Source organism: Salvia hispanica, unplaced genomic scaffold (assembly GCF_023119035.1).
Source record: "Salvia hispanica cultivar TCC Black 2014 unplaced genomic scaffold, UniMelb_Shisp_WGS_1.0 HiC_scaffold_1252, whole genome shotgun sequence".
NCBI classification, from domain to species: Eukaryota; Viridiplantae; Streptophyta; class Magnoliopsida; order Lamiales; family Lamiaceae; genus Salvia; species Salvia hispanica.
In genome coordinates, this window is record NW_025951530.1 from 4,735 (window position 1) to 27,192 (window position 22,458).

At 36.1% G+C, this 22,458-nt stretch overlaps 3 long non-coding RNA genes and 2 pseudogenes across 3 annotated transcripts; 3 read left to right on the plus strand and 2 right to left on the minus strand.

Moving 5' to 3' along the window:
• Positions 1-870: 870 nt before the first annotated feature.
• LOC125198166 lies at positions 871-1,278 on the plus strand. The gene is made up of 4 exons (XR_007172355.1): positions 871-890; positions 970-1,000; positions 1,067-1,151; positions 1,244-1,278. It is a non-coding gene; the product is annotated as an uncharacterized LOC125198166 (long non-coding RNA).
• A 5,400-nt stretch (positions 1,279-6,678) lies between these two features.
• On the minus strand, positions 6,679-7,227 carry LOC125198163. Its single transcript, XR_007172353.1, has 3 exons — positions 7,192-7,227; positions 6,824-6,903; positions 6,679-6,752 (listed from the first exon to the last, which is right to left on the minus strand). It is a non-coding gene; the product is annotated as an uncharacterized LOC125198163 (long non-coding RNA).
• Positions 7,228-7,231: 4 nt separating this feature from the next.
• Positions 7,232-8,221, minus strand: LOC125198164. The gene is made up of 4 exons (XR_007172354.1): positions 8,207-8,221; positions 8,084-8,132; positions 7,842-7,933; positions 7,232-7,338 (listed from the first exon to the last, which is right to left on the minus strand). It is a non-coding gene; the product is annotated as an uncharacterized LOC125198164 (long non-coding RNA).
• Positions 8,222-16,326: 8,105 nt separating this feature from the next.
• LOC125198165 lies at positions 16,327-18,156 on the plus strand (annotated as a pseudogene).
• A 733-nt stretch (positions 18,157-18,889) lies between these two features.
• Positions 18,890-20,610, plus strand: LOC125198167 (annotated as a pseudogene).
• The last annotated feature ends 1,848 nt before the right edge of the window (positions 20,611-22,458 follow it).

The following is a 22,458-nucleotide window of genomic DNA, read 5'->3' on the forward strand; positions in this document are numbered from 1 at the left end:
AGTTATTTTATTGTTAAAAAAATTGTACAATATAATTTTATTTGAATCAAATTAAAAAAAAAAATGTCATTTTAGTTAAGGCGGGAAAATAATAGCGTGTAAGTGAAGTAAAGGGTGCATTGAATATGCAAAATGTGATGTGAGTTGTGTAAATCCTATTGATATTAATGGAAAATCAGAGTAATATTTTTGTGAAGATCTAAAGAGTGGCAAATTTTTAGAAAATGAGGAAATAATGATTGCAACTAAATATTAAGTCGTTAAGAAATTTTGCCAAAATTTGTAATTTCAGATATTAATAAAAAACAAATAGAGTGAACCATGGAGTAACCGGGAACCGCTGTGTCCGGTTTGCGCAATAAAATGGCATTTTCCTTGCTATTAGTAGTTAGTTTCCCATGCCTCATGATTGTAGTTGCCTTTGGCGACATTGATTGGAACTCACTACTACTCCTACTTCACATATAAATGCATACAATTGAGGAGAGGAGGAGTGGTTTTCAGTAACTTTTTTAGATTGTTGGAATTCGAAACCAACTACAGTCTACTCATAGTCATACATGTTTGATCTCAATCTGAACAACTGCGATGGGCGGTCGGTGGAATCCAGGTCTAGCAACGACGACACGTGCTCCTCTGCCCTCGTGACTCGAGACCTGTTCCCGGTGCAAGTGCAAGCGAGGAAGGGGCGGCGTGGGCCGAGGTCTCGAAGCTCTCAGTATAGAGGCGTCACTTTTTACCGAAGGACTGGCAGATGGGAGTCTCATATATGGTCTTTTTCATGTCTTCATATTTTTATAATTATACCTCATTCAATTCATCATTTTCCTTTTGTTCTTCTCATTTACTCTCTCATTCAATTTCGGGGGCTGCGAAACAAGTTTATTTGGGTGAGATTTTTACTAGACTATTTTATTTTCTCTTCTAATTTTTGGGAAATTTTTGTTGAATGAATCTTATTATGTGTAGGTGGATTTGATACAGCTCTGGCTGCTGCTAGGTAAGACCTTATTATAACTCTCATATGCATACTCATTTTCTTATCAAGTTTGTAAAATTGCATCAGAGCTTATGATAGAGCTGCAATTAAGTTCCGAGGTGTTGAAGCTGATATTAACTTTAATCTCACTGATTATGCTGATATGAATCAGGTGCCTTTTCTTGTTTTTCGTTTCCAATCTCGGACTTCTTATTGTGAGATGATGTTGATGGAGAATTGTTTGCAATGATGTTGGGGTTGTAGGTGATGAATCTGCCCAAAGAAGAATTTGTGCAGATGCTCGTCGCCAGAGCATGGAGTTGCAAGAGGGGGCTCTAAAATTAGAGGAGTCGCATTCCAAAAGGTGGACGTTGGGAGGCTCCAAGGGGGGAGTTTCTTGGGAAGAAGTAAGAGACATTTGATCCAAGGGGAACACTGTGTTTTGGTAAAATGAATTTGCGACTAAATTGAAACCGTTACCGAGTTATACCATGGCATCTCGAGTGAAGTGGAGGCAAATTGTGTGAATTCGAATTTACATATTGAAGTAGAAGCTGCAAGTTCCTTGTGATGTTTCTGTGAGTTTGCCTCATCCAACTCATTTTACCCCTTTTGGTTTTGTGCAAATCAGGTATGAGAAGGCAGCCATCGTGTGCAATGGAAGTGACACTGTCACCAGCTTTGGGGCGAGCAAAAACAACAGTGAGGAAGGCTTTGAACTGCACAATGGAGGTAGCTAGTGCTTTTAATGTTTTTCTTGTACCGCTCTTGATGGTATTGTTAGCTTTAGACTCCGTTTCAACCTTTGTGTGGTTGACTGTTTGCTTGAAATTCACAATGCTCTTAAAACAGGTAGCCAACATGATCTTAATCTAAATTTGGGGATGTCTCTATCTTCTTCAAGAAGGGTGGATGTTTGGATTCTTTAAAAGCTCCCTCATGATGCTCAAACCACAAGAACATCGATGGTATTTGAACCTCAATAGTTAAAGAACATATGTTCAGAATTCAAGTTTCTGTGTTTTTTTCTTCTTTTGGTTGAAAACTTTATGACTCAGCTATGATTATGGTGAAAACCTTTCCAATGAAAAACCGATTTTATGTTAATTCCTCCAGTTTCATTTGCTAATTCTTGATTAAAAGTGATAATAGGATTTTGATAGACATGTTATCCAAGTTTCTGCAGCTACACGGAAACTCTGCTGCCTCAGACATTGTGTCTAACCTTCCACTCAGAGGAGTACCAGTAACATCACAACATCCCATTTTGTACAATGGTGTGGATCCTCGGTTTTTTTCCCAACAATGAGGTAACATGCCGTTGTTTTTGTTTTTGTTTTTTAGTCGCAAATCAGTCGTTGCATTTGGTGCTCTCTGATCATCTCATTGAGTACACCCAAAAAATGACAAGATTGAAAAACTGTATTGGTGCTCTTTTTGTGGACCGTGGCATTGTGCATTCAATGAGTTTAAATAAAAAGAAGTTTTGGTGTTGAATTTTTTATTGAATAAAACGGGAAAAGGGGAAAAAAGGCCCCCAACTGGAACTGGGAAACTTGGCTTGGAAATAAACGGGCACGATAAAAGCGGCTGCTGCAGCATCATCAGGATTCTCATCCCCAGCCCCTTTCCCGGCCCCTGCTTCTCCAGTTCCATACGATTATGCAAACCCATTTGCATATTACTCTTGGTTAAAATATCTGCCCCCAAATTTAGTCTTAATGTGGATGCCATGTAGTAATAGGGGATCATCGTCTTTTTTGCTTTTTTCTAGTTTTTTCTTTTATTTCAAAAATAAAGAGGTTTATACTGTGAGGTGCTACCATAGATCAGTGGCAGACGTAGAAAACAAATATCCAATTTTCACAACTTACAGCCTATACTATTTAATTTATTTGATGTATATATGTGGCAGATGGCCATCCTCTTTTTGGGATTCTATATGTAAGGTTCGACTTAATATTCTCTTCCCCTCCACAATCAATAGTCCTATTTTTTTATTCTGGGTTGGCATTCTACCACTGGTCCTTGTGATGTTCTGGACTCTCCCGCAATTCCAGCAGACCACAGGGTTGGCGTTGTGCACTGTCTTGTTCGCAATTACAACTCCAACTACTACACTTTTTATTCTTAACCTCTTTTGAGCCTTTTTTTTACTATGAAAACTGAATGGAATACTATTGTGGCTATAAAAATATAGTCTGGACTGTGGATGACCTTATACAGTTGTTAAGAGATGCATTTCATAATCACAGTTTCGCAGAAGTCACCTAAACCACATCTCATTTTCATTCTCCTACCTCTTTCTATGTTCAAACAAATATGCGACAAAGTTCAGATACCATCTTGAACAATCATGCTTCTTACTCTCTCCGCCTCTCTGACTATGCTCCCATAGTCTCTCTGGCTGAGATGAAACTCAAGACCCGGACGTCGCTGGGATTCCCATGGATAACATAGGCCTAGCAGCACTCGCATTGAGCTTCAGTCTCAGAGAACTCTCACCTGAAATTTCTGACAAAAAGGTTAGGAAAAGATTGCCATGCCATTAATAAAAGTCAAAACAAATAGGATTCCTGTCAAGAGTTTAGCCAAAGTTAAATATCTTCAAACTCGATCGTTTATCATTATTGCTATATATTTCAAAATGATAAGTTTAGCTACTTCACCCCCAAACAAATATCTTCTCTTTCTTCATTAACACTTGAATTAACTGTTTCTCCCTCTATGAATACATTCAACTACATTTCTCTACTAACAACAGCTCCTAAAATCTTGTGCCACCCAACAAGTGTGACATCTTAACCAAGACAGAGGGTACTAATTTTACTGAACAAAAGGGTCCTGCCACATTGTTGTTCCTGAGCGTTAGAAATCAGTTTTCCACCTCTTCACATAGCTCGTATATATAATGAGACAGAAACTACTTTATTGTAGATATTATAACATCCATCACAGGAAACTAAAATTAGTCAAAAGTTTACCTGCTGGGTTCTGGACTCCATATGAGAAGATTTGATCCTCCACCAACCTGAAAGTAGCGGAGACAGAGTGATCATGTCAGAGTAAACTGTTGTGAGTTTCATAGGCACCACATTCAAAGGAGAACTTCAGGCATCAAGGTCGGATATGATCATATATTTCACCAATGATATAATAATCTTCAAATCAAATCCCATAAGCTCCATTGTATATATTGCCAGAACCTGGCATCCTCATCTTGGATTCTTCATGCCACCGTACAAATTGCTGCTAAGTCTCAACCTCTCGGCTCTGAGCAGTTCATCATACTCAAATTATTCATACTCTGGGATTCATTCCACCCATCCCATTGACCATTAAATTGCTCCATTTCTATACTGCTGAAGGTTGAATTGAGAAAATAAGTGATTTTTGGGTTAGTGTCTGTCGGCCCCCCAGATGGAATTCCATAGTATCCCCAAAGGGTTGAAAGTTGTCGCCAAGGTCATAAATTTTGGGTTGTGTGTGGGGGAAAAAGATCTTTGTAAAATTGTTTGGGGTCGGCCTCATCATATGCATTGAACTGTGGAAAAAATTGGATCTTATGTCTAGGCCCATATTGTCGATGCCACTTAAAATGTCCCTTTGCCAACAGCCAAAATAGCAGGATCCATAAATTCTATTCACCATTAGAATAAGTATCACCACTTGGGGGTGTTTATACGTTTTCTTAATAAAGGGTAGCCTAAAGCATGACCTGCAAATACAAAAGAGTTTATCAAAACCAATAGTTTCAAATATTTTCGATACAACTTTAAAATTACCCACTAAAAAATTTCTAACCAGAGTGTGATTAAAAAAATTGCTCTGTCCGTGCATGAGAAGTAAAGCCTGGAGGTGCTGCTGCCCTACTGGGCCCGAAAATTGGGGGCAGATACATGAGGCCTTGAAACTGTTCAAGGGGGTAAAGTTAGGGGGGACCACATCAAAAAAAATAAAATTGTAATTTTAAATTTGGGAAAACATAAACGATTAGCAAGTTTAAATGTTTGTGCAGCAATACCATCTACGGGGGCCTAGCCTAAACTAATAAGCCATTTCAAATTTTTAGAAATCATGCTAAATATAAAGATAAAGATAAAGGTCAACAGATGCTTTTTTTGTAATAGAAAATGAAAAAGTGATGGTTACAACCCCTGGATTGTTCAAGCTAATAAAGGTGCAAAATGGGTAATCAGATAAGGGAAAGGGTCTCTAATTCATAGTGTTACAGATCAAAGATATGCCACTCAAGAGGGATGAACAAAATCAAATTATACATGTCCACATTTAAAAAAACAGTGATATTAAATAAATTTGCGTAATAGAAACCCCAAAGAAAAGTAACAAGTACTGAAATACTCCTTAAGAGAATTTTGAATTAGCATTTAGTCATTAACTTACTAGGAAGCTTGTTGGAAGAATAATGAGAAACGTTGTTAGCAAAATAATCCTGCTCTGTGCCACTGGAAAAAGGTAAACCATTTGTACTAACAAACTTCTCAACATTGAATCTGTTGCTGCCTGCGAAATTATGGCCAAAAAGATGCTGCTTCAAGGCTTGTTCATGGTAATCAATAGATTGTTCAGGAAAATGGCTCATAGCTTCCTCCTCTCTAGCAAATGAGAATCTTGATTGACTGCTATTCTGAGTTTTCCAGGAACCTGGTGCTCCAAAGACCCCTGCCGTCTGTCAGTTTCACCTATCAACTTAGCCAGGTTCTGAGGTGAACTTACAGACTCATCCCATGAGTCAAAGTCCAGTGACAAAATATTTGATATGATGCTGCTCCCCCCCTGTATCAATAGCAGGCACACCACTGCCTACTTCAGTTTCATATCTGAAGCTGAGACATTTTCTCTTTTCTCAGAGACAAATTGGAATTTTCAGCACCATTACTGAATGTATTCTCCAGATACACACTTGGAGAATTAGAACTTGATACCATCAAGTTACCACTTCTATTGTACAGCCTGGCTATTAAAACCAATACCAGTTAAACCATTAGCATTGTCAAATGCAGGAGAAATAAAATCAGAACGCTTTAGATTAAGTGCATCAAAAAACTCTGGTGTTCTACTCGAAGCAATCTCAGGATCCTTAATCCTCTGGCTATGAAAAGATAACAAATCATTGTCCAGTTCAGGCAAGTCGATTTTAGTTTCTTCATCAGGCCTTCCCAATCTAGAATCAGACTGGACATTTGCAATGTGTACCACATCAGTGGTACTCTTATCTTCTCCAGAAGTCTCACAAACTGATGATTCTCTAATTTTCTCAACATTGTTGTTTTGTGAATGTTGATTTTCTTGAATGCTCAATGATAATACATCAGAGCACACATTCTCCATGTTATTGTCTATGTAGTCCTTCAGATCTTTATCTGATACAAGTCCGTTAGATGAAGCAGAAGAATCAACTATATTAGAAGTATTTAGAAGTGATCTCGTTCTAGGTGGGCTATGAAGCTGGCTGCTCAAGGGCACACTGGTGATGTATGCAGGTGTCGAGGAAGTGTCAGAAACAATACTTCCATCGGTATTTGCTTCCTTTTAACTGGCCCAGAAGTTTCTGTTTTATTTTCTCAAGAGAAATGGTGCTTCCCGTTGGGCACCCTTTTCTTCCCAGTGTCATTATGAGCGAAGAAACTTGACTTGGGGCTGATTTAGAAAATGCTGCTGGACCATTACACATGTCATTTTCTGATTAGATGGTCTGCTGGAACTCGATGTGCTTGTCAGCAAAGGTTGATTACCAGATGGACGTACACCCCTGATCAAGACAATATTCAGTAAGGTTAGCAAGAAAGAATAGGAGACAACTACCACAAGAGGATGACATACCATGATGCTCCAGCTGGTAGAGCAGCAGATATCCCTGAGCTACTACTTGGTGGAGAATTTCTAGAACTCGTTACTGAATTCTGTTTGAGTAATGAAGCACAAGTAAGTAAGGAGGTACAGAATCTAAGATTAATTAGAACAACTGTTCGTTCATATTTTCACATGTTTTCAAGAATATGATGCATGAGAAATTGAGAATCCCTAAAAATATGGTTCAAATGAACTTCATGGGGCTAGACACAACACGAAATCAAGAAAGAACAAAAAATTGAAACTAGAAATCAGATAAAACTGGAAGAAGAAATCACATTACTGAAAGACAGATAAGCATATCTGCTGGGGTGAAGGAAATAACGATGAAATCTTACATTTGTATTAATAGCAGTTTTAGCAAGAGGCTTCACGAAGGCGTCGAGCTGTTATTATTGCAGTAATCATCTCCTGGAGGAGGTAATACGTTTCCTGAACGCCGTTGGATACTAATTGAGGAACTGGTGACTTGTTGGATTCTACTCCTTTAGATCATTAAGCAAGAGAACAGATATTTGAGAACAAAAATGAGACAAGAAAAGTACAGGAGAAGAGGCAAAACTCAACACGCTATCCAGGACATCATGAAGTAATATTTCAGCAATGCTATAATTTTCTTCTGTAAAGTACTCAGGACACGAAAATGCGCTTCAATAATATTATGATATTCAACCATCACTTGAAACTCTGCCATATAAAGGACAATATACAATGGAGAAAAGAAGGTCAATGAATGAATGGAGAAACGAAGGTCAATGAATACGTGATCTATTTGTTTAAAAATAAAAACAGAAACAAATAGTACTACTTTCCAGATATGTAGACCACAGTATGATAAAACTAATGCCAAGAATACACAAACTCCAACTTCAGGGGGGTTACCCACACGTTCACCAAATCAAAAGAAGCAAATACAGCATAAGGAAAATTACAGAAAAGAAAATTGATGGCAAGGAATACAACTAACATCATTCACACACAGTAATACCTTGTGTGTTCAGATATGACTTCATCCTTCGTAAAACTATCGTCTTGTGAGCCAATGTCATGCAAATACAGACAATCTGGGTTGCTGCAAGGCTGTACCAACACGTAAGACCATGATCAGGTGATAGCCCATGTGATTCAATAAGCTTTAGGTTAATAACTGGGTATGTGTACTATGAGCGAACATATTGCTGCTGTGAGATTGTGCCACAATCTAACTTATAAAATGCTAAGAAGTCGTACCATATTTCTCAGCCATGCATGACAGTATTTTGTGGTCCCAAAGCATGCCCTGCAGCCAGCGTTATCAGAGACAGTCAAATTATTACTAAAAGGTCTACCACATAAATGAAGGATGTCACCCACCTCAATGGTTTACCACCCCAGAGCAAATCCATTCCAACTGAATACATCGGTGCCCCCTCCTCCTTTGAATATGTTATTTTCTAGAAAAAAAGGAGAGAGGGACCAAAAAAAAATAAGTAAAAAAGTATGTAGTATAATTCTGATCCCAGAGAAACATGGTTTTTTTGGGGGGGGGGGGGGGGGGTGTGTGTGGAATTTTAAGGAATCAAAAGGGCTCCTACTTTCCTTAATTGCTAAAGGGGTAGGACTTAGGAGTGATTAAATAACTAGTTCATTTCTATCACCTAAAACCCCCCTTGCTGAAATACAAATAATTATAGAAACCTCCAACCCCTCAATTGAACCCATTTAACATGGTCTTCCCCCCACCCCCCCACCCCAAACCAAAAAAGATTTTCAAAAATCTTAAATGGTATGACAGATCACACAAGAACTATAATATCACATAAGAAACCCTTTAACAACAAATTTTAGACTAATTTTGCCAAAAATTTTGCTTAATGCATAACAAAAAAACCATTTTTCATCAGAGTTTCCAATCATGGGGAACTTAAACAGAACCGGATAATTTTGCACCTTAGGTTCTAAACCCCCCCAACAGTAAGCAAGTTCATCAAGAAATGTGCAATTTGAAATCATGAATAAAACTCTAAAACAGGGACCTAAAACTGCATGTACATTTTCAAACTGTTGTATAGTCCCAGTCGCTTTCGAGATATTGACACCTTGCACCTTCCCTATAAAAATATTCTGGCGCTGAAGTAGCTGGCAACCAAAATAATAACAATTAGAATGGTCACAAAATATAAAAAATGGACGAGGGAAACGAATAGGGCAAAAGAATAGGGTAGTAATTACATCATCATCGGCAAAATTCAGTGGCAGACCCACAACATACACAAGATTCCTCTGAAAGACTCGTACACTGCCAAGTTTTCCGTCCTTCCAAGCCTTTGCTCTTTTCCCCTTTTGTGACTTTACCTTTTTTTTTCCCCACTCATCTCTGACACCCAAACTTAAATCATCACACATTCAATTTAGGGGACTATACTATTGCCCTTTTGGGTCAAGACTTAAAGAATTGTAGAGAATTCACGTAAAAACAAACAGAACTTACCTTTCACATTTTGCAGTGGTTAACAATCTTTTCTTTGTTATAAGCAGTACAATGCTGGGCAGGGCCCCTTTAGTCTCATCTTTCTCACCCTATCCTAATATGATGCCAACACCAAACACAAATTTAGAAATTTTGCAAAAGATTCTACATCCAACATTGGAAATATTCAGCAAGAACAACATAAATGACACTACTGTTGTCCAGTGCATAGATGGTACAGGATTCATTTGAACAGATACACTGCAAACAAAAATATTTCTATCAAAAGGAATAGAATGGGCCCCTGAAGAAGTAACAACCCGAGTCAAATCAGTCAAGTAAAAACCAACAAAAGAATGATCATAAAAAAGGGATACACCTCACCAAAAATGAAATAACATTCACCAGCAAATAGTGACAATAAATGTAGGGTAGCCTTGAATCCAGGAGTGTGATTTAATAAAATCGAGTTTGGTTCTTCAGAAATCAATATGCAAGTAAAAATACTCAAATATAAACATTAAGAATGATAAAAGGATATAGTAATTAACTTTCCCCGATCAATGAAAGGTTCCTATGGTCCCCCATTTTCAGCATGGGATCAACTAATTCGCCTTAAAGTATCTAAAGGTATGATTAATAAGAAATAATGATTTTTAATTCATGCAACAAGAACAGATAAAATTAAGTATCTAAAGGTATGATTAGCAATGCAAAGTAATGATTTTTTAAATTTCATGCAACAAAACGAGATAAAATGTGAAATCCCGGGGCGAGGGAGATTAAAGATTAAAAAGTTATAATGTAAGAAAAGGGGTTTTATCACCTAAGCAAGTGTACAACAAAAGTAACGTTCTTTTCTTTTTCTGCCTCCTTCCTACTATTTCTTCTGTTTCTTTTCACATTATAACAAGAAAATTTAGAACCTTTGAGCAATACCCGGGCCGGGAAAGGGAAATTTTACTATTAACTAACAAAATAATCATGTGAGCATTTTTTTAATTATTTTAAACATCCTCAAAAAAATTGAACTGCATCTTCATCTCAGCCTCTTCTAAATAATTCCTTAGCCACCTACAAAAGTAATTGTAGAACATATTTCCCCGACCTGACACTATCAATATGAAAAAGAATGACACTCTCATGAAATTTAAGCACCTTAAAGATCTTAAACTTATAATTCAATCCAACTCTTATACATGAAAACCCTATGTTTCTAAAAACATAGGCAAGTGCAATGACCATGACTGGTAGTCATGGTTGTACATTAATGAGGGTCAGGGGGGAAAAAGAATGGATTTAATTTTCAAAATGAAATAATGAAAAGGAACTTCAGTAGTACCTCATAGCCACACTTGCAAGGCTTCAACTGCTGATCAGTTAAATCCATCTCCTCAGCACAGAGGGGAAAGTCTTCTCCTTCGTCGCTCATGGTTGGCTTAAGAGCATTATAGATCATACAAGTACATATTAATTTGATTAGACCAGAAATACTTTCAAAGACTACTAACAGCAAAAGGTTGCCAAAATAATTATAAGTAGTCCCACAAAAACTAACAGTTCAATGAAATGAAGATCAACAATTCAGTAGAAGCATGCAATACATTGAACAAAACAAAATCCAAATCTTGGGAAGACATACTTAATTAAATCAGTACCAAAATCCCTTTACATACCAATACAAAGTCAAACCCCAAAGTCACTTTTTCCCATAACCATAAAAGTTACACATACTTTCCCAACTAAAAATCAACCATGGGAAAACAAATCTTGCATTAATTAAGCTTTAAATTTGATCCAATTCTAATCAAAATCAAATACAGAATGAGAGAGGACGAAAATACACGCAAAACAATGGTCTGCATGAACAAGGTAAAATCAAATCAAAACCCTATAAAACAAAAAATTTATCCTTTTGCACTCGATAGCAGCAATTGACCTTTGATACACCCAATAAAATGAACAAAATTCAACCTTATTGATTAAAAAAAATTGACTTTACCATCTGCGGCTAATGGAGCGATCCAGACAGATAAATGAGATTCGGTGATGGGGACTTACAATGGATGATTGGATCGAAATGAAGGATCCGAGGGCACAGCGATGTAGAGATGGGAAAAGAGAGCAACAAAGAATACTGTAGTCAGAGTGAAAAGGAGAGGTTGGATTTGATGCTGTATCAATTTATGCGGGCTCTGACTGTGACCAATCGGGTCGGATGCGGACCCCAATATCTCCAACCTAACTTTTATTATTGCAGTAATGCTATTTATTTATTTCATGTATCTATTTATTTATGTTAAACACGCCGTCCATCTAAAAAAACGGGAGTGTATTTTTCCATCGTAAAACGGTTAAAAAATTTTATTAACTAAAATAATTTCATTTTTTTATTAACATGTAGTAGTAAATTTCAATTTGTTCAATTTTACTTAGTATTATAGTTCTCAAATTATATTTATATATATATATTGTAATCTTAATTTCTTTGATTAACTTTCCTTAAAAGTCAATGTTATTATGGAGTAGTTAATAAATGAAAGATAAATTAAAGAAATTTGAAAAAATATTTTAATGTTGAAAAGTATATTCGTCTAAAAATGTAAAGAATAAAAAATTTTTTTGTAATGATATATATATTGAAGTTTAAAGTTGTGTAATGATACTTGATAATTATGCAAAGTTTATAAATTAAATACAGTTTTCTTTAACGTAAAAGTGTAAAAATGCCTTTTAGGTCCAAAAATATGAAAATTTAAAAAAAGTCAACATTACATGAATGGCCAAAGACGAGATGATATTTAATACAGATATGAACCATAAATGATATTACCAATATTCATAAACTTAAAAATATATTTCTCTCAAAATATAATTTTTAATAATATCTAATCAATAGTTTTGTGGACCTTCATATTATAGCAAATGTACCATATCGATTCTTTAACGCATCATCATTTCTCTGATTGCGTAATTCAGTTCTTTTTCTCAACGACTATATTTATATCTGCATAATTTTTAAAATTTTTAAAAAAAAAAATAAACGGCATTGCCTTGTATTGGATTTTCAGAAGTTTAAAATACTTAATCATGCAAGTTGTTGGAAATGGCTAACAAACAAATAAAAAAACGAAAAGCTTTATTTAGACTATTTTTGGCAGCTACTAAATGATTATTTAAAGTGAAAAATCGAAAACTGTGGGTGGTATATATATATTCTCTTGACTCAACTCTGGGTCTTTAAAAGCTGAAGTGAAATATGTGACTTTGGAAACCTGGTTTACCTACATTATTTACAATTTTTTCCTTGCTAACGATTCGCAAATTATAATTTAAAGATTTGTATATGATAAAAAATACATCTTGTGTTATTAAGACATTCCCCAAAAGTGTGAATATTTCATCAAAAAACGATGAACTCGGTACGAAATATATTATTTAATGTCCCAAATTAAAATTACATAAACAAAAAATAAAATGTGATTGATAAGCAAGAAATGAATTTCATGTGCAAAAAAATTGAAAATAGGGAAATTTTGGGGTTCGATATGCTAATAGGTAATAGCCCACTGAGTCATTTTTATTTTTGTTAAGGGTTAGAACCACGCTTTCACCAAACCCTTTACAGGAACCATTTTGTGGGCCCCCCCGCCAGCAATAGCCTCGAATATACAGATTAGTTTGTAATTTTTTCAAATTTGATTTTTCGTACGAAATAATTTTCGCTTGTCCATTGTCTTTTCTTTTGTTTTTTTTGTATATATCAAAATTTTTCCTTATTATCAAAAAAACTAATAATAATATACTTTCTTATTAACCCTCTTTAAATATCTTCTTGTTCTTATTTTACCAATTTTTCTTAATTCTTATTTTCATATTTCCTAGTTTTGTGGGGGGTGGGGGTACTAGTATTTTATTAAAATTCAATTCAAAGCAATGTTGTTTAAGTATACCATTTGAAACATAAACAAAAACTTTGGGCAAAGCAAAACCAAAATGATGAACCCTTTTAAACCCCAAAGGCGAATCCCCTCAAAAAGTGTCTCGAATTAGCGTGTCATCTCAAAGATGAATCAACTTGTTTGTAGGCAAAGTTAGTATACATTGAAATGTATTGAATGACTACCCTATTTATAGGCAGAGTCAATTGCAATCGGATCATGCTAGAGTCAAAGCATAGTCAATTTTGTCATCATGATTAGCGTGTAATAGCCGAGAGTTACAAACATTACGTGGGTCCCTAAGTACTGTACTTATCTTCAATCCTATGGACCCTAACAAACCGGCCCTAATAATAAGAAAAAATGGTAAATAATGTACATAGAGGAAAAATCATTCTAAATGGTAACCAAAATAAGTAATACAAGAATCGAACTGCATGAAACATAATCCGATCCTAGTCTTTGACAGCATCTAAGCATAACTTAGACTGAGTCATGGGATTATCAGAGTTTAAGTTCAATTATTATTATAACAATTTTGACATTATTATTTCAATGGTTGACAAATGATCATTCCTCATAGATACTCTGTTTCTTATTGACCATTGAAATAAGCAAGAGGGGGCTTGACTATGTAACATCCATAACCATGAAGATAATAAAAGACCCAAAGACAAGTTCAAATTAAAAAATAAAAACACTTAATCTTAAATTTTACTACTAATTTGGATTCGAGTTCGTGAATATTGCAGAAATGTGATAGTTGGTGTTACGAATCGATCCAGTTTAAATCACCACTCCATTTTATGATTTGGATTTTGGAGGAGATATTTGGATCATAGACGTCAAATAATCTATGATTAGGTTGATGCTTATTTGTGGGGACTTTTTATATAGTTTTAAATTACAGTATATGATCAACTATTCAACTGATCAAATAAATTAAATAAACTCACGGGATACAATCCGGTAGGGTATTAAAAGATTATTACTACTATATTTTAATGTTTAATGATGGCTGCATTTGTACATCAAACTATATCTACAGGATATAGTCGTTCCATGAAGTCAACCTTGACGTGCTAAGTTGCATAAATAAATCACATATTGACCCACCCAGCTTAACTGCTCACAGGCTCACAGCTGTGTTGAAAACGCAACCACCACCACTAATATTATATACTACTCCTTGTACATATTAGTATAGCAACAAAACCACATCATTTTTTATAGTACATGTTTAACTATTGTGGAACAATTAATAGTTTTAATTGTAATTATTGTGGAACAATTGAAACCAATATAAAAATGTTACTTCAGTTTTAAAAATTAGAAGATCAATGACAACCCTATTTTAATCAACCATCATTTAGCAAGATTTATTCAAAGTCTTCATGCGAAATACTTTCTATGCCACAGAATCTTGATATAGGAAATTCAACTCGGAATGGTACTATAGGAGTATACATGGAGTATTTAATAGTTCATACACTAAATTTTTTAATTTGCTTTATAGGAGTATATATTTAAATTGAATGGCCTCAAGCACAGCATAAACTATAAAGTCAATCAAGAGATATACAGTCAATTCACCATTTTGTTGAATGATTTCATTATCATGAGTTATAATCCAAATGTTTCAATTTTCGATTTTTGGAATTTATACACGATATCCTAACTAATTCACATATGTTCCACAACAAATTCATACTTATTTTTTAGAGTAGTTAGCCGTTAGCTGTAGTATACACAACACACACTAGATTTGTGTCTTAATTTAGTTCTTTCGAGCTAAATTTTATTTTTTGACTTGCTGATCATTATTAATGAAGTGTTCCATTATTGCATGACAATGAGTCAATAGTAATGAAATATAACAAAATCATTTGTATCAAATAAAAAATTGAATATACTAAATTACTATAAATAATATTTTGTAACCACCTAGTTTTTTCATTTTTATGTTTTGTAATTAATCTTTTAGTTCGTTCTCTCTACAACCATCACAAGGAAATTAAAATTTATGCCAAACAAATGGAATGATTCTTACAAGTTAATGTAGGAGGAGTAGTAATATAAGAAACTGATACACGATGAAAATAAACACGTGTGCAAGCACCAGTTAAAATCCACGACTCAACAATGAAAAAGCACTAGATTTGCTCCCACTCCATGAATTTTCTAAGATATTTCCATGTTCCAACCTCTGAAAAACGTGGAAACTCAGTTTTAATTCACTTTCACATAGTAGTATTAAATTCCAACCAAAAATTATAAGGAATATTATTTATAAAATAAAAACCAAAAAGCAATACAGTTCAATAATGGACCCAAATCGTTGACGAAACATCACAGCAAATCTGGGGCGTTAGATCTGAAAGCAAGACTAAATAACAGGCGTCCGATCACTGGCGGCTTACTCGCTGTTTACCTTCAACTTCTTCTTCCTGGAAATATCAATTATATATATACATGCAATCCATCTCCAATATTCATACGTGTCTTCATCTTCCACGATTCTCGTAGTATTCCATCTCACAACCACCGCAGTAATCGCATATGGCTGACATGGGAGGCGCCGCCGGAGTACTGATTTTCCGGCGGTGGCGACACGGCGGCCAGTTTATCCAGTACGACATCTTCGGCAACACTTTCGAGGTCACCGCCAAGTATCGCCCCCCGATCATGCCGATTGGCCGCGGAGCTTACGGCATAGTCTGGTAACAATTTCACCTCACACAAATACGACGTAGTTTAGGTTATCATCAGTCAATTAATCAGTTTTGTGAATTAATTAGCTCGGTGAGGAACTCGGAGACGAACGAGATGGTGGCGGTGAAGAAGATCGCGAATGCCTTCGACAACTATATGGATCCAAGAGGACTCTCAGAGATCAAGCTTCTTCGTCACTTGGATCACGAAAATGTTCGTATTTCGATGATTCGATCCCCTTTTAATTCCATTAATTTCTGTGTTTTGCCTGAAAGCAGAGTTTATTATTGACTATAAATTTGTGAATTTCTAAATTGATTGAGGGGATGTGTATGATGTCGACAGTTATTGCTATAACTGATGTGATTCCTCCTCCAATAAGGAGGAATTCAGCGATGTTTATATAGCAATGGAGGTCATGGATACCGATCTTCACCAAATAATCCGATCGAATCAGGGGCTATCGGAGGAGCACTGTCAGGTAACAATTTTGCTCATCTCCGATTGATTCAATTTTTGCCTGATGCTAAACTCTTCTTGGTAATGGTTGCATTTTGCAGTACTTCTTGTATCAGCTTCTGAGAGGCCTGAAATACATACATTCAGCTGGTGTGATACATAGAGATTTGAAGCCTAGCAATCTGTTGCTCAATGCTAACTGTGACCTCAAGATATGCGACTTTGGGCTGGCGCGGACTAGCACTGAGAACGACTTCATGACAGAGTATGTTGTGCGAGATGGTACAGGCGCCCGAGCTGCTGCTCAATTCCTCTGAGTACACTGCTGCCATTGATGTTTGGTCAGTTGGTTGCATCTTCATGGAGCTTGTCAACAAGAAGCCGTTGTTTGCTGGGAAAGATCATGTGCATCAAATGCACTTGTTGATTGAGGTACATACATTACCAATCTTAAAAGAATCAGGATTTTCCAATTATAGCTTCATGTATGCTACAAAGGGCTACTTTTTTTTGTTTGTTTCCTAGATTATTTGAGTTGCCTGTTATTTTTCGAGCTACTTATTTTTGTGCGGTTGCTACACAAAATCCATATTGCATCATATCATTCAAAAGTGAATGAAATTTCATTCTTGATCAAAACTTGGCTTTGTTTTCTAAATTCTTAATCTTGAATTGCTTGATTTGCCTCTCAGGACTAAATTTCTCTGTTTTGAAGCTAATATTTCAAATTTTGATCCATGCCTAAAAGGACTAGCTTAGTTTCCTAGTTTTATTACGCTAAATTGTTTCATTTGTCTAGAACTAAATTTATCTGTTTCAAAGATTGCCTTTTGTGGGATTGCTGCATAGATTTCATTGCTTGCCATTACTCTTAATGCTTCATTAGCACTAACCATCTCTGTTTTGATGATCTGTTTTGCAGCTTCTAGGCACACCTACTGATTCTGACCTTAATTTCACAAAAACGAGGATGCAAGAAGGTACATCCGACAGCTTCCACGCCTACTCCCCTCAGGACTTAGCTAAGGTTTTCCCACATGTCAATCCTCTGGCTATTGATCTTGTTAACAAGATGCTGACAATAAATCCAACAAATAGAATCACAGGTAATAATTTCCTCTATATTGTTGAATCCCACATTAGACCTATGTGGTTCAATTCCCACATTAGACCTTGTTTCAGTTTATGAAGAACTAAAATGTGATCATATCTTATATCAGTGGAAGAAGCCTTGGAACATCCATACCTTGCAAAGCTACATGATATAGCCGATGAACGGTTTGCTCCACACCATTTGCCTTCGATTTGGAGCACCAAATGCTGACAGAGGAGCAGATGAAGGACATGATCTACAAGGAGGCTTTGGAACTGAATCCTACCTATGCCTGATGACGCTACCCTCGCAGTGATGATTTTGAATTATTTGGACTCAGATAGCACAGGAAGACATTAAATAACTCTGCTTCGACTTCAACTCCGCCCGTTCCACTTTTCGTTGGGCAAGGCCAACCATGAATGTGCCAAGTTACATCACTTATCTCTTATGTTTTCTGTAGACTGTATTCTGTATTGAGAGCTTGAGTTGAGTTTTTTTTTTTTTTTTTCATTTTCTTTAATACATTAATATTATTTTTATGTACAGTCTGCATGTAATCGAGACATGTAACTACTATTTGTGAGAGTTGTTAACATTAATCAATGCTCTTTCATATATTAACTATATGAATCTGTTCTGATCTTTACATAGTGGATTTATCTCTCTCTTATCTTTTCTACAAGTCTTTAGATGATATTTTGGTGAAACGCGCCCACCATTCATCTTATTGGTGCTTAATTCACTATGATACATTAGAAATATCATTGTCATGATAGTTACATTAATAGCAAAACTGGCGATGTGTTGACTGTTGAATGCTTACCATAATTTAAGTCTTTAAAAGAGAGTGATATCACTAATATATTTGTTAAGTTACATTTTAAAGAGAATCATTATGCAAGTAGAGATATTTTTCAATATATGTATGGGACATTTTTTCAAGAAAATGGGGTCAATCATTCAACATGCCATATCATTGAAATGATTGTCCAAACAAGTTGAGTTTTTTAGGCACGATAATGCTGACTTTGCTTGTTGGCAATGCAATCCTTCCAAAATAGCAGAAAGAAAAAAATGGTTGTTGTGCTATAACTAAATATAAAAGAGTAGAACACCACCAATTCATGGACTAACAAATACAATACATCAGTTACTCCTTAGCATAAGCAGTTTGACAAAAAATGGCAGACAATTCAGTAGCTTCCATGGATGAAGCAGCTCGTGTATCAGCCTAAAGGAAGGCTGGAGGCTGGATCACCTTCCCCTTCATCATAGGTTATTTCATCTTCTCTTATCAGACCAATTCATAAATTTTAGAATAAAATTGTTGCTGCTAGGCGAACTGATTAGTATGCCTAACGTGGATACTTTTAGGGACAATGGGTTGCTTAACTCTTGCATCCGGAGCGTGGTGGCAAACCTGATCGTATATTTGATCCAAGAATTCAACATCAAGAGCATAAGTGCTGCTAAGATTTATAACTTTGTGAATGGAAGCATCACCCTCTTCCCTATTGTTGGTGCAGTCATAGCAGACTCCTTTGTGGGCTGCTTCTCTGTCATCTGGTTTTCGTTGGTCATCTCTCTGCTCGTAATCTCTTCTTCAGCCCTTTCATGTTGTCACTCAGATGAGTTTATCTGTTTTCTTCAAGTGGATTTCATAAGATAAACTAACCATTTCCTTGTACAGGGTGCAGTTATTCTTTTTCCCTAACAGCGGCCGTTGATCACCTGAGGCCTCCAGCATGCGAAGATGGATCGAATCTATGCAGGTATCCATCACACCTTCAATTCACAGTCCTGTATCTTGGGCTGGCTCTAGCATCCCTAGGGACTGCAGGCACGCGTTTCCTTTGCACGATGGGAGCAGATCAGTTCGACAGCCCAAAGCATCAAGGGATTTTCTTTAACTGGTACATCTTCACAATGTACACAGCCAAAAGTTGTTAGCTCAATTGCCATAGTGTATGTACAAGACAATTTCAGCTGGACATGGGGTTTCACCATCTCTGCAGTGGCTAATGTGCTTGGTTTAGACTTCTCTTATCTGGGACACGCTCCTACCGCCTCCTGAAGCCTCAGGGGAAACCCGTTCCGAGCCTAGCACGCGTAGCTGTTGCAGCTGTAAGCAAAAGGAAAATGACCCTTTCAGAGAAGAATGAAGATTACTACCAAGACTCCACAAAAACAGCACCTAACCAGCCTTCACAATTTTTCAGGTGATCATCAATATCTTTTTCACATATGATGTCTGATCTTAGTTTACTAAAATATCACCCTCAAATTTGGACAGGTTCTTGAACCGTGCAGGGTGCAAAAGGGAAGGAGACCGTGATCACAGTGAAGCAAGTAGAGAGCCTCAAAAGCCTAATCAAGCTGTTACCCCTGTGGTCGACCGGTCTATTACTCTGCACTCCTCTAGCCATCCAGCTGAGCCTAACCGTGATCCAGGCGCTAACCATGGATCGCCATCTAGGGGGCGTTTTCAAGGTCCCTGCAGGCTCCATGCCGGTCTTCATTCTAGTCTCGACCTCACTCTTCATCTTCATCATAGACCGCGTGGCTCCCCTGTGGGAGAGAGTCACAACAAGGCCTCTCACGCTTCTCCAACGCGTTGGCATCGGACACATCCTCACCATCGCCAGCATGGCAGCCTCGGCAGCAGTGGAGAGGAAGAGGCTGAATCAGTGGTGGGAAAGGATGGGATTGTTGGCATGTCAGCAATGTGGCTAGTGCCACAGCTGGCCATTGCTGGTTTAGGAGAGGCATTCCATTTTCCAGGGCAAATTGCACTTTACTATCAAGAATTTCCAGAGACACTGAAAACTACATCAACTGCAGCTGTTGCATTGTTTATTGGGATTGCTTTCTATTGCAGCAATGCCATAATTGATCTTGTGAGAAGTGTGACAACATGGCTGCCTGATAATATTAATGATGGGAGGTTAGATAATTTGTATTGGTTGTGTTGTGTTTTAGGAGGGGTGAATTTATGTTACTTTATTGTTTGTTCATCATTGTATAAGTGCAAGAGTGTTGAGGAATCATCCAGTGACGATTAAGGAAAGTAGTATTATAAATTTTTTTTTCAAATGCACAATAATCATGTTGTCTTACTTGTCACACAACAAATTAGAATAAAATAAGTCTCCCTCGAAAATTGAAAATGGTCTTTTGGAAGAATGGATGTTCAGAGGTTTATCTTATTTTAGGTGTTTTATAGCAGTACAAATTATAGTAGTTGTCTATTTTAGATTATTAATTTGGCTGGACGGTAATACCCAATCAAATAAAAGTTCAATAAAAAATTAAGATCTAGTAAAAAAAGTTACTCGCATCTCATACTATTTAATTAGGACGGATTTGTCATCATACAGATTCATTGATAAAATAGTTAGTCATTTATCATGTAACGAAAATAATTTTTAATTAGAACATTTGAACCACTAGTGACGAGGTTAGAAGAAAGTGAGGTAAAAGTCAGCAACGTGGTCTGACCGAAATTAGAGACTGCTTGTTCTATATTATTATCAAGCTTAATGATAATCTCTTCATATAAAAAAATCATTGTTTCTTAATAAATTCATGAACATCTATGCAAATTAATTAATAAATACATTTTGTGAGCAGTGAGCCACTCATCGCTCACTGCTAAAATTACTGGACTGTAAACGTGAGCAGTGGAAGAGAACAAATTCATCAACATTGAATTTCTCTTTACATAAAAAATCATGTTTGACCATTATTACTTCACTTATTTTAAAATGCAAAATTAAAACAAATTATGAATTTACCGAAATAACAATCGGGTCTACCTCTAATATTTACTCCTTTCGTTTCGACATGTATACATTAAAACAATATTAAAAAATTGGTGAGTAGAATGAGTCAGAAGTCTCATTCTTTTCGACACAAGTTTCAAAAAATATTTAAAAAAATTGATAAAAAAATTAGTGGAATGTAGATATTATATGTATATATTAGTTTTAAACAATATGTGAATGAGTAAAATGAGTTAGTAAAATGTGAGCTCTCTTTTACTATTTATAGTAATGTAATTTTAAACTGAAACTCCTATTCGTAGATAGATCAAAATAGAAAAACGGACTCTTATTCGCTAAGGAAGGAATATCAATTTATGTGAAATTAAAGCAAAGAATTCATTTGGATAGAATCAAGCGTCCTGCACTCCTGCTATAGTATGCCGGTGTGTGACTTTTGAAATTATTCCATTCACTATGTCAACTTTCCGTATTTAGAATAATGTTAATTACTCTTTCCTCTTTTCTCATTTAAACACAAAATTTAGGCGCCAGGCAGAAACAGTGATAAACAGACTATAAATTTCAATACAAAGAAGGCAAAGATGTATAATTATGTGAGTTTAATGAGATATTATTTGACAATGCATGCTTATCTTTAGATTCCTTACATTTAAAGAATGACATGAATGAATAATAAAACCACACACTACACTGTCTACACATATCTCTTCAAGCTTCTCCATTGAAAAAGGAGAAAATAAAATAAACAACTTATTGAGTGGGAATTGAGTGATGATGAATAGTGAAGCACTTCTGCACCGGTCGTGGCGGATGGATCACCTTCCCTTTCATCATAGGTTTTTTTTCATGTCTCTTTTAATTCTGAAACCATTTTTACAAGTATTGAATTAATGTTTGATTTTGTTGTGGTAAAAACAGCAACACTGGGCTGTTTGACATTTTCAACGGGATTAATCGCCAACCTTTTTACATTCCTGAGAGATGATTTCCCTTTTTGAAGATACATATGCTGCCAAAATCACCAACTATGTGAATGGCAGCATGAGTTTCACCCCTATCTTCACTGCAATCATTGCTGATTCATATGCTGGCTGCTTTTCTGTCATCTGCTTCCTCCTTCATCTCTTTGCTGGTATGTTCAATGTTTCTCTTTTCTAATAAGG